We start from the raw sequence: 5,615 nt of genomic DNA on the forward strand, positions 1-5,615 counted from the left end.
TCTCTGCGTGCTCCTGAACAGCACTGTACAATAGAAATATAATATGTGCTACATATGTAATTTTAAAATTTTCCGGCAGCCACTGTAAAAAGTAAAAAACAGGTGAAATTAATTTTATAGTGTATTTTTATTTAACTCAATAAATCCAAAACAGAATTTCAACATTTTAAAAGTTATTATTTAGATCGTTCACATTGTTTTTCTCATACTAAATCTTTGAAATCTAGAGTGTATTTTACACTCATAACACATCTCAGTCCGGACTAGCTACATTCCAGGTGCCCAAAGTGACAGCTGGCTACTCTGTTGGACAGCGCAGGTCTGTAATCTCTTTGTTTTTGTGGCGTATTGCTTCACCTAAAGATACAGGTATTTTTTTCACTTTCCTGCTCAGAAACATTTGTGTTTTTCTTTCTTCGGTAGACCAACACTACTACAATTTATGTCATCATTTTTTCTCCCTTCCATCCCTTCTTTCTGCACCTCTCGTTACTTGAATGCTGGATCTTCTGGACTGATGATTTTGCCTCTTAATTCCCCTCTCGTATTGTTCCTCTTTTCATCATTTTGCTCTGTGCCATAAGAGATTTCATCAAATTCATCTTCAGTCATTTTATGACATTTTCTATGTTAGCAGTCATACCTTTAATTTCCAATCCTTCTTTTTGGTTTTCTGGAGATCTCTTTTCATAGCAACCTGTTCCTGCTTTCTGGGTGTAAGGTCTTGGATCTCTCTGGGGATTCTAATCAGATTTTTAAAACAATCTCTCCGTTGCCGAGGAATCTTTTTCCCTTGGGTTCTGTTTGTGTTAGTCTTCCCTCGCGTGCTGCTTGTTTTCTTTATTGTCTGCTGAGCTTGGATTGTCTGTTCATATTTATGAATGAAATGCTCGGTTGACTAGTATTGGAAGCCATGATGGGTTTCCTCTGAGAAGATGTGCCTTTCCACACATCACCTGGCCTCTTGCCTGAATCAGGGCAGTGGTGGTGGCTGATGGTGAACTCGGTTCTTGAGACCTGGCAGCACCTTATACCCCCTCCCCAACCCACTGCCGAGATTTTTAAAGAGTTGTATTGTTTGGTACCAGCGTGCACAGGAGGGGCCCTAGTCTTCTCCAGACAGCTCAGTTCCTTCCTGTGTATGGCTCTGTTTGGGTTCATTCATTGAATCTCTTACAGAAATTAGAATCTCTGGGCTGTGGATACACCTGGCCTTACCGCTTCCATTCTCATACTGTGATAGACTTATTCCTCACTGTCATTTCACCAGGATTTTTGTGTTCGTCTGCCATCTTGAACCAAAAGACCACTTATCTTTAAGGGAAATATTCCTCCTCTCCTAAAGCCATTTTTTCCCATGAAATAATGAACACAGGTTTAACTTTTGAATTTGATTTTCATGGCAGACCTTCTATTGGCCAAATTATATATATTTTTTTAACACTGTTCAATAATGATCTATCTCAGTGGAAGTTTAAACAGAGCCCAATTTTCCTCTCCAAAGATCATAAGTGGAAACCTTTTTAAGGGCTGTGTAGTGGCCCTGAGAGGGAAAGGAGCTTGCCCAGTTAGTGACAGAGCCATGACTAGAGTGTCTCAGGCTTGGGTGTCACCATCACATACTATATACCCCAAACCACGGAAGTCTCATTGTGAAGAGCTTCCTGGAGATGTGTCTGCTTTAACACTGTCAAGCTGGGTTCTTGAAAGTGACCTTAACTTCAATCCCAGGAAGGCTTTGGATCCTAAATCTGTGCAAGCACCTGCTGGAACTTGCAGCTTGTAAGAAATCTGTTGGGGGGGACATTTCCACTGGCCCAGTCCACAGACCACCCCGCTTCCCAGTGACCTCCAGGGTCCGTTCTGGCTCTAAGACCCCACCCGCCAGGAGCGCGCATCCCACACTTTGCACCAAAGTCCTAAAGTGCTCGGCATGTTCCAGGTTCCCACTGTCTCCAAGGCGCCCTAGGGCCCTGCTGGAAAAGGGGAATGGCAGGAAGCCATAATATATTAAAACAGCAGATTAAAACAAACAAAAGCATTTGAGATCATATTACACATCACTTTCCTCACGTCTGACAACAGAAAAAAATCAGAGGCGGTAAAAGACAGTCGTACACCATAATGGTCTAATAACCTGGTGATAAAAGTGCTTGTGGGAGCAGCGCCGGGAGTCGTCTGCTCCTGGTGCAGGAATCAAAGCTCTCCTCCAGATCCACAGTGGTGTACTCAGAGGCATTACCGCTTAAGTGCTCGTTTAAGACTTCCTCCAAAATGCAGCGCGCTCACTGGAGAATCGTAATTAGGCCTCCGTTGTGGGCCGTATTCACACATTGTGCATCATCCTTAAAGATGACAGAAAAAAAATTACCCATGGCCGGTGGATATTAGATCTTTCACCATTGTTCTCCATGAAGAAGAAAATGCACTTAATAATCCTCTGCCTGGACTCACAGCTTTCTGAACACAGAGTCATATGGCTTTGTTTTGTTTTGAAATAGAAGAAAAGTCCGGAGTGCAGGAAGGTGGCTGGGATTTGCGTGACTGGGTTGGACATGGGCGAATGCATAGGAAAGTAAGAGTGAAAGTCATTGTCCATTCATGGGGGGTCTGTCAAAACCCAGGGAGACAAAAGTTCCAGAAAACTCACAGACCAAGTTGATCAGGAGTGTACCAGCCCAGAGCTGATTAAACACTTGCACCATGTAATCATTTGAAAATCACTTTTGTCTAATAGTATCTACAATGAAATAAATTACCGCAAAAAAGCTCAGCTGTTTCTCTATTACTCCTTTTCTTCCCCCAGCCTTCTCCTCTCAAACCCATTCCCATCCCTACGTTTCTGCTGTTTGCACAACAATCTGGGTACTGAGTCACAGATTATTATTTCCACTGTACAGATTCTAAAATCTGCACTTTGATAGGAGCCTCATGGCTAATAAAGGAGGTATTACAAATCAGTGAAAAAGAAGTAAATTATTCAAATGTGATTTTAGAAAAATTGGCTCTCTTGGTGGTGGGAAACAGCTAAATTTCACTTCACATCACAAAATAAAATAAACTGCAGATATGTTAACATTATCTCACCCCCCAATTACAAAAGAAAAAAGACTAAGAAAATATAGGTAAATATTTATCTGGTCCCCAAATTGAAAGAGTTCTCCAAGCCTAAAACAATGTGGGAAATCACAAGGGAAAAGAGTAACAGATGACACCACACAAAAATTTTAAATATCTAGTTTAAAAAAAAATGAATAAAAGCAAAGCCAACAATAAACTGGAAAAAATATTAGCCATATACATGACAAGGCAAAAGGTTAATATTCTTACTATATAAGGCATCCATACAAATCAATAAGGAAAAGAAATAGAAAAGTGGGTGAACGTTATGAATGGATGATTTACAAAAGAGAAAATACATCCACCTGCTAATACACATACAAAAAGCTGCTCAGCCACAAAAGGGAATCAAAGAAATTAACCGCAAAGTCATCAGATACAGCTTCATGCTTATCAAATTAGTAAAATACAGAAAGATTGATAGCACCAGACGCTGCAGAGGCGAGGTGAGAGGAATACCAATTCTGTGACCTTTCTGGAAGGCAGTTTGGCGACACGTGTCAAGAACCTTGAAAATAATCCTGTTCTCTGACCTGGTAATTCCTCTTTAAGGAAGGATTCTATCCTAAAAGGTGATCAGAAATGTGGGCCAAGATGCACGTAAAAGACATTCTTTACAGAGTAATTTATAATTTCCATAAAATATGGAAACAGTATCCCCCAGTAAGAGAGTAGTTTAAATTGCAGCGTATCTACAGAATGCAATATTATAAAGGTATTAATGTTTTTGAATCATTTTAGCAGCAGGGGAAATATTTATGAGAGAGCATTAGGTGAAGAAATGCTGACTGCAAAATGGTATACAGTGTAAGATCTCAAATATATAAACATGGCATGGGGAAAAGACTGGAAAGCAATGTCCACAGTGGTTGGCAGTGAGTTAAAAAGTGATTACAAACTTTTAAAAATGTATTTCTAATTTTCTCCAATGAAAGGCATTTATTTTCTAGCCAGAAAAAAAAATTGGGAAAAACATCTGTGGTTTTAATGTAAAAGTCTCACAAAGGTAAACAGCATAACAGAACTCAGCTTCCAGTCACATGAGTCCACGTCCCCTGTTCTCCCCACCCTATCACAGGAGGAAAAAAAAAAAGACCCTCAACAACTAAAAAGCTCACTATACTCTAAAATCACTCCTGAGTTGGTGAATATACTTAGTTGCAATTATGTAGTTATTAGTCATTAGTCCTAATTAGTGCCTCTGTGTTCTGCTTTTTCTGTGTAATATTATCTAACACGTAAATTCCCACATGTCCACATAGTCAATGTGCACAGCATTTTAACAACGTGGCGGTCATTGCTATGTGTTCGCCAAACCCTTTCAGCCTGGGCATGTAGTGATACATCCCGCAGCCCTCCTTGCATGTAGGTGCGGCCGGCTGACTGAGTTCTGGCCACTGGGATGTGGGTAAGAAGTAATGTTGCCTCCAGCCCTCCAGATCTGGTGCACCATGTCTGCCGTGCTGTCCTCTGTTCCCTCATCCTCCTGTGAGATGCAGAGGGGAAACGGTGGAGCCACTGACTGGCTCACCCTGGGTCCCTGGGTGTCTGTACGGAGTAGAGAAACTCCTCTCCCCAACCGACCCCCGTTGGACTGTGATGTGGGCAAGGAATAAACTTCTACTGTGAGAAGCCATCAAGGCTTGGGGTTGTTGGTGAAAGCAAAGTTCTTCTGCCCTGACCCCAAAGACAGAGCTCCTATCCCATCACCTCAGCACATCGTAGCCTGTCTGACCACTGTCCTATCCCGAGTGTTGACATGGCTGCTAAATAACACCATGATTATCTTTGAAGAAATGATATTTTTCATTTGTTCTTTCTGGCTTATACTTACTGAGTATTTTCCCCAGATGGAATGATTCCCCAACTGGGATGACCAGGGGTCATACCGATGCATTACCAGGGATTTAACTCTTTCGTAGCTCTTGTTACACCCGTGCCAGCCTGCTCTCTAGAAATCCTGGAGCAAAATGAGTGCAGCATCAGCAATGCATCCTGTTTCCCCACATCCCCAGCAACACTGGGCTTTACTGTTTTTAGTTCTGTTTGTTAATTCCTTAGCACCAAGCAGAAAGTGCTTTAAAGAGATGCTCCTGAGGTCTTTTGCGCATGCAACACTCAGTGGGAGCTCCTCTATTGCAGTTTGTGGCCGATAATATTTTGCTCTTCCAAGCTTACCTTATTCCTTACCCTTTGGCCTGCCCTCCGATACAGGCAGCCACAGGGACATTCACAAGTCCTGCATTAGGAAAGTGATGACATTGCAAAATGCAGTAAAAGGAATCAAGCTCTCACTTCTACGTTACAAAATAGGCTTTTGGAGACTCACAGCAGAGACTAGAGTTTTAAGGGGGGGAAGGAAGCTTTATGTGTTTCAAAGCCTGGCTTTTGAGCATAAGAAGCCTCAGGCCTGAAGGACTCAGGCATAAATAATAGATTTGGAAGAATACGTGATCAGTCAGAGCCAGACAGCTCTGCCCCAGGCTAGATAAAGT

Source organism: Camelus bactrianus, chromosome 30 (genome assembly GCF_048773025.1).
Source record: "Camelus bactrianus isolate YW-2024 breed Bactrian camel chromosome 30, ASM4877302v1, whole genome shotgun sequence".
In the NCBI taxonomy this organism is placed as follows: domain Eukaryota; kingdom Metazoa; phylum Chordata; class Mammalia; order Artiodactyla; family Camelidae; genus Camelus; species Camelus bactrianus.